The 12,520-nt window shown below is 32.8% G+C and overlaps 1 long non-coding RNA gene across 1 annotated transcript; it reads right to left on the bottom strand.

Moving 5' to 3' along the window:
• Positions 1-1,062: 1,062 nt before the first annotated feature.
• LOC129287659 (uncharacterized) lies at positions 1,063-12,092 on the bottom strand. Its single transcript, XR_008587769.1, has 3 exons — positions 11,684-12,092; positions 10,618-10,689; positions 1,063-1,344 (listed from the first exon to the last, which is right to left on the bottom strand). It is a non-coding gene; the product is annotated as an uncharacterized LOC129287659 (long non-coding RNA).
• Positions 12,093-12,520: the final 428 nt, after the last annotated feature.

Consider the following 12,520-nt stretch of genomic DNA (forward strand, 5'->3'; position numbering starts at 1 on the left):
ATTACTAATGAGTTTTGGAATGCGAGAAGCACAATTGAAAAATCCATATTTGCTAGAAGTCTAAAAGAATATTGAAGAGAAATGGACTTCAGAGTTCAATTTCAATGATGATGGTTTCGTGGTGTATCATGATTGTGTTTGTATTCCTAACATTAAGGAGATTAAAGACACCATACTATCAGAAGCTCACTGGATCAAGTTTACCATTTACCCTGGTGCTACCAAGATGTACCAAGATATGAAGAAGTATTAGTGGTGGCATGGTATGAAGCGTGATGTGATCGAATATATATCCAAGTGTTTCACTTGACAAAATAGGTGCATGGTCATATTAGTGTGGGTGGCTATTAGTCCCTTGGTATTTGATTTAGACACTTGAAGTTGTGAAATCTATTGCAAAAGTGTAAGTTTTGAAAAGAGTATCTAATTTTTATTTTAAGAAAAATTTGAGTTTGAAACCAATGCCATTAGTTAGAGCTCGAAAAGAGCTTTCTATAGACACCTAATTCGCATCATCTATACGTCGAACAGAGATTTAGGGTGCGTTAAAAATTGGCCTTAATGCTGTGAAAATTGACAACAGAATTCACTATCAAAATTCATGCAATTGCATCATGGCACATGGTGTCACGAGCCATGGCATGTGTTACAGAGGCAAACACATTGCGGCGCATGTTCAACAAGCCATGACGCATCCCTTAAAATTTTTCTGAATTTCTCTTGTTTCAAATTCTTAAACAAATGCACTCACTTATGTAATGATCTTTTACTTCTGCATAATTGTGAACTTTCCTTTGTCTGATTGCAAACTTAAAAATGATTTAGTTTTATAAACTTAGGGTCCCTATTTTGTTAACTAATGAGAATTTTGTATTTTAAAGATTATTATAATCTCATTTCCTAATTACTTGAGACTTGGATTGAATTATGGAATTAAAAGGAGGAGGATATTATATTATTCAACTCCATATAAAATCCAAATATGGTAAAAATAATAGTTTGATTTAAAGATCAAATGTAAGAAAACTTATGTTTCAAAATCTATTCTTTAGTATGATTTGATTAGAACAATTTATAAACTTAAACACATAGTCCACAAGAATAAATAACTAACAAGCATTGATATAGTTCACGAGGGTAAGTAAGCAGCAGAAGGCCACGAAACAAATGCAACAAAAAGCCACGAAATATGCATAGGCACAAGGCCTATGAAAACAAGTGTGAGTACAGTGCTCATGAAGTACCATCCCTCCATTCCACATATGTTGGCCTTCGTACAGGTCCAGTACCTCCAATAAACACTTTGCTAGCTAGATGTACCATAGTGTGCCAAGTTTAATGGGTCTGCCATTAACAACCAGCAATCTGATTTAATCCTACACTTCAAATCAAGCATGCATGGATCTAAAATTAACGTATTATCTCTTTTTAAAATTACTCATCAAACTCAACATAAATGAATGCATCTGTATATATAAATCCCATGCATGAATTATAATAGTTAGTCATCCCTTACGTATGTAAATTGAATTTTATCAAATATAGCAATCATTTTCAAATATTCATTTGAAAAATTATAGTTCTAACTCTTTCTATAAAATCTATTATAATGAAGACAATTCTAAGTGTAATATGTTGGATAGGGAAGTGTAGCAGAAGATTAAAATTTTAAAGTCCCTTTCCTGATATGGACTGAACGAACTCGTTTAAGTCAAGGTGGATAGAAGAGTTACCTTTTAATTCTTTAAAGTTGGCACATGTTTGGATCTCAGGAGCTGACAATGTAGATATGCTCCCTCTACCAGTATCCACACAAATAGCTCTCTAACTCGAACAACATGCTAGCGCTCTCAGCATTTGTTCTTCTTTGAATGTTAATTTTTCTTTCTATAGGGTGTTTCGTGGCTCTCGAAGTGTTTTTGCTGTCAAAACTTTTCTAACTCTTTCTACCTTCATAAGAACATCCTTATCTATATATAGTATGTAGATAAGGGTTTTCGTCTTCTATTTAAAAGCTCACGAAAATTTAATTAAATTTATCTCATAAATTTAATTCATAATATCATAACTAATTCAAATTTATCTTATAAATTCAAATTATAAAACTGACATAATATTCTTTCTTACCATGCTAGTTATTAAATTTAATCTATCATATAAAATTAAATTTAAAACTAACATAATATAATATAATATAATATAATATATATCACATATACATATTATAATATATATATACAAATATATATATATACACACACATATATATTTTAAATATATATATATATATATTATATAATCTATATTTGATTTTTTATATCATATACATATATCATATATATATATATATATCAATATGATATATATATACATTTATGGATATATATATTTTGAAAAAATATATATATAATTATATTTTATATTTTATATTTCATATAAATATATATATTTATCAAATAAATATTCAATATATATATATATATATAATTCATTCACCCTATATTATATTCATTGAATCTAGATATATTCCAGATTCAAGGAACTTGGACATTATAGCTCGAGTTGGACTGTTCTTGTATATGACCCTATAGGCTCATATGAAATTGGTAGTGGGCTAATTACGTTATTAACCCAGAAGTTACAAGTGGTCTCTAGTAAGACATTGCAACTATCCAATTCACATGGGAATCGATAATCCAATGTAACCTATCATGCAACCATATCATATCCCTTTTGTCACGTAATATTTCGGTCAAGTGTGAGACATGGAGTTGTCATTCTCCTTTACCTGACCGTTACTTTCTCGATCTCTGAGTAGACTGACAATAGTAATGGAAAAACCCTTTTCATTGTAGTATGGCCATATATTTTCTCAGTCTTACTCATCAAGGGGCCCACTAATATCTCTCACTTAATGTGAGGGACAAATTTCATCTTGACCACTCATATTCCTCTACATGAATATCACTAAACTCAATCATAGCCTTTATGATCACCTAGTCAAAGGTGACTTTTGACTAGGTCAAAGTTCAATGGTCATCATGTAGGAATCCATGATGATATCAGGTCAAAGGGCTTAGTGATATAGTTACATATGAGATAAGCTTATAACTTATACCATGTAACTTTCTTATAGCGGGTCGATCCAGCACCTTGTACTCTTTCAAGTGCCTATGACTTTAATTTGTATCTCTATAATTAATCAAACTCATACTAGTCTTGTCTCATATATGATTCCTCAAAGATGACTGACTAGGGACATTTAAGACAATCACTATAGTTTGTTCAAGGATACAGTTATCATATTGAACATGCAATTATTATGATAACAAAAGAGAAATTCACTAAATAACAATGTGAATAGTACAATGATTGGCTTAAGGCACAATTTTCAATATCCTCCCACTTGCACTTGGTACAATTATTAATTTGTCTAATTCCTAGTGTCCTGACATGACGCTCATGCTTCGCCTGTGCAAGAGGCTTTGTAAGAGGATCAGCGACATTGTCTTCTCCTGTTACTTTGCATATTTTTATATCACCTCTATCATTGATCTCTCTGATATGGTGGAAACGCTTGAGTATATGCTTGGTTTTTTTGTGTGACCTTAGCTCCTTGCTTTGTGTAATTGCACCGCTATTGTCACAGAACAAGTTTCTTGGATCTGAGATGCTAGGCACTCCTAGTTTAGCAATGAACTTCCTGATCCAAGCAACTTCCTTAGCTACATTTGATGCTGCTATATACTCAACTTCTGTTACAGAATCAATTATTGTGCTCTGCTTTGAGCTCTTCCAGCTCACTGCCCTACCATTTAAGGTGAACACATATCCTGATTGTGATTTACGATCATCCTGGTCAGTTTGGAAGCTTGCATCTGTATAACCTGTTACAATTAGCTGGTCATCCAATTTGCCATATACTAAGAATAAATCCTTAGTCTTTTTTAAGTACTTTAGGATATTCTTGACAGCAGTCCAATGACCCTCTCTTGGATCTGCTAGTCGTACCTAAGGCAAATGAAACATCCAGTCAAGTGCACAGCATAGCATACATGATAGATCCAATTATCGAGGTATATAAAACCTTAGTTATGCGACCTCGCTGATTTTGTGTACTTGGATACTGGTCTTTGCTGAGATGAATGCCATGAGACATGGGGATGAAACCCCTTTTTAAATCTTGCATACTGAACCTATACAATATCTTGTCTATGTATGTGATTTGACTTAGGCCTATCAGCTTTTTGGATCTATCTCTATAGATCTTAATCCCAAGGATGTAAGTGGCTTCACCTAAGTCTTTCATAGAGAAAGATTTTCCTAACCAAGACTTGACATTCTGTAAGGTAGGAATGTCATTCCTAATGAGTAGGATATCAACTACATATAGTACTAGAAATATAACTGTGCTGCCATTAATCTTTTTATATACACAAGGTTCATCAATATTTTAAATGAATCCAAACTCTTTGATTACTACATCAAAATGTTGATTCTAGCTCCGAGATGCTTGCTTCGATCTATAAATGGATCTTTAAAGCTTGCATACCTTTTTAGAGTCCTCTGGACGCACAAAACCTTCAGGTTGTATCATGTCCACTTCTTCAAGTAGACGTCCATTAAGGAATGCTGTTTTAACATCCATCTGCCATATTTCATAGTCATAATATGCTGCAATGGCAAGGAGGATTTTTGATTGATTTGGCCATTGCGACTGGTGAAAAGGTTTCATCATAGTCTACACCATGAGTTTGGGTAAATCCTTTTGCAACTAATCGTGCCTTGAAAGCATTTACTTTGCCATCCATGTTAGTTTTCTCCTTAAAAACCCACTTACATCTGATGGTTTTTATTCCCTGAGGTGGATCGATTAAGGTCCATACCTTATTATCGTACATGGCTTGCATTTCAAACTTCATGGCATTTAGCCATTTCTTAGAATTTAGTCCTACTATGGCTTCTTGGTAGGTAGTTAGTTCATTTTGTTCAATGAGCAATACATCACGACATTCATTAATCAAAAATCCATATCTCTGAGGATGATGCCGTGTCTTATCAGACCTTCATAGGCCTTATGTTATTTAAGTAGGCTCATTTACTTCTTGTGAGTCTTTTCAATTTTCCATTTGTGACTTTATACTATTTTGTGGTTCTTGAATTTCTTCAAGATGTATTTTTCTCCCACTAGTTATTTTATAGATAAATTCTCTTTCTAGAAAGATACCATTTTGAATTACAAATACTTTGTTTTTGGTGGGATTGTAGACATGGTATCCCCTTGTTTCTTTAAGATACCCGATAAAAAGGCACTTTGTGGATTTGGGTGCTAACTTGTCTGAGGCTTGTTTCTTAATATAAACCTTGATTCCCCAAATCTTAAGAAAAGACAAACTAAGTTTCTTTCCAGTTTATATCTCATATGATGTCTTCTCAATTTCCTTAGATGGAACATAGTTCAGTGTGAACGTAGCTATTTTTAGTGTATGACCCCAAAAGGATGGTTGAAGATCTACTTGACTCATCATGGATTGAACTACATCTAATAGTGTCTAATTTCTCCACTCAGAAACACCATTCCATTGTGGTATTGTTGGAGGAGTTAATTGTGAGACTATCCTATAACTCCCGAGATGATCAATGAATTCTTGGCTCAAGTATTCACCTCCTCGATCAAATCAAAGAGTTTTAATAGTCTTGCCAAGTTGGTTTTGTACTTCATTTTAGAATATTTTGAACATTTCAAAAGATTCGAATTTATGTTTCATTAGGTAGATATATCCATATCTACTGCAGTCATCAATAAAGGTAATAAAGTACAGATAACCCCCTCTAGCAACTATGCTCATTGGTCCACATACATCTGTATGTATAAGTTCCAGTAAGTCATTAGCCCTCTCACCATGCCCAATAAAAGGTTCTTTCATCATCTTTCCTAATAAACAAGATTCGCAAGTGTCACAAGATTAAAAATCAAATGAGTTGAGAAGTCCATCTTGATGGAGCTTAAAAATGTGTTTCTCATTTATATGGTTGAGACAACAATGCCATAGATAGGTTGGATTTAAATCGTTCAATTTGATTCTTTTGGTAGTTACGTTATAGATGTCTTTATTACTAGGATGTTCCAGATTTAAAAGATAATGACCAAAATACAAATCACCATTAGCATAAAAAATGTCATTTCGATAATAGAACATTTACTATTCCTAGTAATAGAAGTAAAACCTTCCTTATCCAAATAAGAAAGAGAAACAATGTTGCCACTCAAAGTAGGAACATAATAGAAATTGTTCAAAACTAGCAAAAGCCCACTGGGCAAAAGTAATTCATAAGTATCTATAGCTAAAGCAGTAACTCTTGCTCTGTTTCCAACTCGTAGGTCCACTTTGCCCTTCATCAACTTTCTACTGTGTCTGAAACCCTGCACATTTGTACAAATGTGAGAATCACATGCAATATCTAATACCCATACAGAAGAAGTAAAGGTGAATATCTATAACATAAATACCTGAAGGAGTAGCCCCACTATCCTTCTTCTTTTTTAAATCTTCTAGGTAGAGCTTGCAGTTCCTCTTCCAATGACCCAGTTCATTATAAAAGAAGCAAAATCCTTCCTTTGGAGGCTTTGCTTTGCTGGAGGCTTGGTTTTAGGCTTGTTTGACTCTTTGGTCTTACCATATGAGCCTTTACCCTTTTCCTTGCCCTTTCCTTTACCTTTCTTTTTCATACCCTTTCCTTTTTGAACCATCAAAATAGTGCTAGGCTTTTTCTTAATGTTTTAATCAGTAGTTTTAAGCATCCTATGTAGTTCAAAAATGAATTTCACCATGTCATTTATGTTGTAGTTCATAACAAACTGGTCATAACTTTCTGAGAGTGAGTTCAAGATCAAATCTGTAGCCAACTCCTGGCTTAAGGAAATTTGAGCCTCTAAAGGTCATTAATATAGCTTTCCATCTTTAAAACATGAGTGCTAATTGATGCGCCTTAAGCCATCTTGCAGGAGTGCAAGGCCTTTGTGGTCTCATACATCTCTTGCCTTGCCTATTACTGGAACATTTCCTTGAGATGTACAATCATCTCATAAGTCTCCATGTGTTTTAAATCTCTTTGAAGTTCTAGAACTATGGTAGCTAGCATTTGGCATCCTACATCTACTGAGTCATTAGTGTGCTTTGTGTAAGCATCCCTTTGAGCTCTAGGAGTGTTGGCTGCAGGCTCCTCAGGAATGGCTTCATCCAGGACACAAGCCTTTCTTTCCTGCTTGAGAACAATTCTCAAGTTCTTGAACCAGTCAAGAAAGTTCATCCCATTGAGTTTGTCCTTCTCAAGGACTGATTGTAATGATAATATAGTAATGTTACAAGTCGATATGATTCTACAATAAAATATACTAAGTTAATTTTATATTTCCCACTAAAACTAACAACCCTCAAATTTGATTAGTGGGCTAAGACCCATATTTCACGTAAACTTAAGTCCGCTTTGGCAGGACACTTAAAATTAAGTTATTTAGGTAGGTAATTCATTTACCAATTACATCACATGTAACTCTTAGATCTTTTTGGGATTCAATCATTATATGATCCGACATGTTCAATCTCATCTAATGCCTTAAGATCCAAAACTGTTTTGATAATCTTAATGAAGTCAGACAATAATAAATCTTTGTGAGTAGCACTATTACTCACACTTGTCTCACCAAGATAACCTAAATGTATCCATTTTAGTGGATCCTACATTTGAGTGATCTAGATTTTGATAAGTATGCATTCATTGATGGCATTATGACTTAAGATTTTGATTAAAGGGTTTAATTTATTAATTTAATAAATGTGTAAAGTGAAAACGGTTGTATCTCGTATAAAATCATGCATATTATGATATAATCAAAAGCATAATTAAGCGTGTCACAATATAGCTCACCTAACCTATGTCCATTCCAAGCCAATGAAAGGACCTCTCTAAGAAGATAAATTACATCAAGAAACCTCATTTATTCATATAAGGGGATTGAGATGAGAAGAGAATTTACATTCAGAGTTTATAGAGAGAGGCACGACATGCGATCATATTTAAAATTTACAACCCTTGTAAAACTAGAGCCATATGTGTCACCATACCCAAACAGCTTCAAGCTGAAGAAAACACAACAAATAAACAATTCATATATAATGAAAGGTTATAAATTGTGAATTAGGTTGTGCTACGTAGAGTTAGCCACGACGGTCCTACTACCTCATATCCTTGCGGGGCAGTGCTCCCTAAAGCTTTTGACTTATGCTCTTTAAATGAGTTACTACCTCAAACCTTTTGAATTCATCAATCATATTGACAATCCAACCTAAACCATATGAGAATGCGAACGAACAATAATAACATTGAGAACGCACATCATATGGACGAACATTAGTCATATTGAGAATGTACATCATATAGCTAAATATTAATCATATTAATTTATTTAAATTCATATAAATTTGAATATGTATAAAATGAGTTTATATATATATATATATGTTTCAAAAATATCACATGAAAAATATATGTAGATTTCAAAAATATCACATATAAATTTTGAAAATCTCAAAGAACATAATCAATTAAAACCCAACTTAAACAAAAATTCAACCTGGCTCTGATACCACTGTTAGATAGGAAGGTGCAGCGAAAGATTAAAATTTTAAGGTTCCTATCCTAATATGGACCGAACGAACTCGTTTAAGTTAAGGTGGATAGAAGAGTTACCTTTTAATTCTTTGAAGTTGGCACACGTTTGGATCTCAAGAGCTAACAACATAGATCTACTCCCTCTACCATTGTCTACACAAACAGCATTCTAATTCGAACAGCGTGCCAGTGCTCTCAGCGTCCGTTCTTCTTTGAACGTTAATTTTTCTTTCTATGGGGTGTTTCGTGGCTCTCAAAGTATTTTGTCGTTAGAACTTTTCTAACTCTTTCTACCTTCATAAGGATGTCCTTATCTATATATAGTATGTAAATAAGGGTTTTTGTCTTTCACTTAAAAGTTCATGAAAATTTAATTAAATTTATCTCATAAATTTAATCCATAATATTATATCTAATTTAAATTTATCTTATAAATTTAAATTATAAAGCTGACATAGTATAAGATAAATTTAAATTATAAAACTGACATAGTATTCTCTCTTATCATGTTAGTTATTAAATTTAATCTATCACATAAAATTAAATTTAAAACTAGCATAATATAATATAAGATAATATAATATAATATATATCACATATACATATTATATTATATATATACAAGAATATATATATACATATATATTTTGAAAAAATATATATATATATATTATATTATCTATATTTAATTTTATATATCATATACATATACATTTATATATATATGTATATATAGATATATATATATATATATATTTTGAAAAAATATATATAAATATATATATATATATATGTATAAATATTTATCAAATAAATATTTAAATATATATATATATATATGTAATTCATTCACCCTATATTACATTCATTAAATCTAGATATATTTCAGATTCAATGAACTTGGACATTATAGCTCAAGTTGGATTGTTCTTGTATGTGACCCTATAGGCCTATATGAAATTGGCAGTGGACTAATTATGTTATTAACCCACAAGTTACAAGTGGCCTCTAGCAAGACATTGCAACTACCCAATTCACATGGGGATCGATGATCCAATGTAACCTATCATGCAACCATATCACATCCCTTTTGTCACATGATATTTCGGTCAAGTATGAGACATGGAGTTGTCATTCTCCTTTACCTAACCATTATTTTCTCAATCTCTGCGTAGACTGACAATAGTAATGGAAATACCCTTTCCATTATAGTACGGCCATACATTTTCTCAATCTTACTCATCAAGGGGCCCACTAATATCTCTCACTTAATGTGAGGGACAAATTTCATCTTGACCACTCATATTCCTCTGCATGAATATCACTAAACTCAATCATAGCCTTTATGATCTCCCGATCAAAGGTGACTTTTGACTAGGTCAAAGTTCAATGGTCATCATGTAGGAATCCATGATAATATCAGGTCAGAGGGCTTAGTGATATAGTTACATATGAGATAAGCTTATGACTTGTACCATGCAGTTTTCTTATCATGGGTCGGTCCAGCACCTTGTACTCTTTCAAGTGCTTATGAATTTAATTTATATCTCTATAATTAATCAAAGTCATACTAGTCTTGTCTCATGTAAGATCCCTTAGAGATGATCGATCAGGGACATTTAGGACAATCATTATAGGTTTTCCAGGGATATAGTTATCATATTGAACATGCAATTGTTATGATAACAAAAGAGAAATTCATTAAATAGTAATGTGCATAGTACAATGATTGGCCCTAAGGTACAATTTCTAACACAATAGCTAGTAATAAAAATGAAAATCATAAACCATTAAGGAAGATTGAACAAAAATACTCTATCATTTGTCTTGAGGAATTTTTTATTAAGAAAATATACATAAATAGAGCAGGTGGCCTGCGAACAGGCTTAATTAATATTTAAAAAATGAATTTGCTAACAAATCATTGGGACACTATTTACTTACTTGATATATTCCTGAGTGCGTAAATTACTCCTACTCAGTTTGCTTTTGTAACATTGTCCGCTTCTTAATTCCCTAATGCCCAAGAGATATTATTGTTATTTCTTTTATACATTATGTAAATCCAAAATCTTCAAGATAATTTAGAGAAATAAAAAAGAAAATCTTCAGTCTATCACCATTCACAACAAAATTGCATGTTGAGTTTAATCCACAAACACTTAGAATATTTATATAAACAACACCCAAAGTTTTCAAGTCTTCTTGCAGAAAATAGATGACTTTTACTCTAACTTGTCCCACTTGCCTTAACCTCCTCTTTTTCAACCTCTCATCAAATATTATATATATATATATATATATGTCCCAAGGTTATTGTAAGAATAAATAAACATGATCCTTAAAATTTCAATCAAATATCTATCCTAAATCTTTAATTTTACTTTTTAAAGTTCTTTTCAAATTTCTCTTTCTCCAAATCTTATATAAAAAATTATAAAGAAATTTTAATAGCCTTTGTTCAAATCAAACAATTTTCTTTTTCAACATTTTCTTAATAACAAATGACGTAAATATCTCAAAGTTTTTCATTTCCATTATACCCTAAAATCTCTCTATATTATGTTAGTCATTAATACTTACTCCATTGGATAAAAATTTTCTCATGGGTCTTTTATCAAACACTTACATACATCATTTTCAAACCATTCAATGGAGTCACTTGACCTCTAATCATTTGCCCAACAATCCTCAACATCAACATATAGATTTGTCATAAACAAATATATTATTAAACACATATCCAATCAAGAATCACTTTAAACTCAAATAAAAATCAAACCCATACTACCATTATCTTGCTCTCAACACTAATAATCTTTTAACTTGATTTAGCTTTTCCTTTCTTTATTCAGCACACACAGCAGTAACACAAAGGAAAAAGAATTTCAAACTCAATAACTTAACACCCATACACACAAATCATGCAAGAGAGAGGATTCAAAATCTCCACATAAAGTCAGTCCAACAATGCGAGGAGAAACAACACAGAAAACGGAGAAGAAAGAACCTGCTGTCTTAAGCCATAGCAGCTCGAACAGAGGGAGGAGGAAGAGAAATTCACGGTGAAAAATAGGGGAAGGAGAAGCTCAATGCTCGCACGTCACAGCACCATCGAAGGAGGAGGCTGGATTACCGTTTTCCTCTAGTCACCAGCAGCGAATGAAGAGAGACGAAAGAGAAGGGAGAGGAAGGCTGGAACACTTACACATTCACAGATGACAGAGAAGGGAGAATGATGCAGACCAGGGAAGAGCTGGACGAGGTAATCATTACGCTACCCACTGTGGGGATTCCAGCATTCTCAAAGTCACCGGCGACGAGATGAGCGACAGTGGTGAGGGCGAAGGACGGAGACGGATGGAGCAAGGATTTGAAGATTCTGGCCTTCTCTCTCCACCGACTCTGATGCGCCTCTAGCTCCAGAGAAGAGAAAGGAAGAGGGATAAAAAATCTGATGGGAGAGGCTGGGGCAAATTGGTAATTTCGAACGTTTAATAAAACAGTAAAACTCAACCTCACATGCACCAAGGAAATTTCGAACTAATGATCTACTGGTTGTATGGCTGACACTATCTTCACTAGCTTCCCATGCCTTGTTAAATTTGCCCTCAAATTAATAAAATAGACCTTTGACATGACTTATCACAGATAAATCAATCCATCCATCCATCCATCCAATCATCATCATCATCATCATCATCTATTCATGTAATTATTATTATTCATTATTTTAAATCAAAATTTTTCGACTATTACATCATGTGTGGATAATGTTGTACTTATATTTTGTTTATGCTCTGTGCTTGCACCACAGCCACAAGTGCACGAATTGAATATTTGAATA

The sequence above is a fragment of the Prosopis cineraria genome, unplaced genomic scaffold, assembly GCF_029017545.1.
Source record: "Prosopis cineraria cultivar Desert tree isolate PC_DT_omini unplaced genomic scaffold, ASM2901754v1 PC12, whole genome shotgun sequence".
Classification (NCBI taxonomy): domain Eukaryota; kingdom Viridiplantae; phylum Streptophyta; class Magnoliopsida; order Fabales; family Fabaceae; genus Prosopis; species Prosopis cineraria.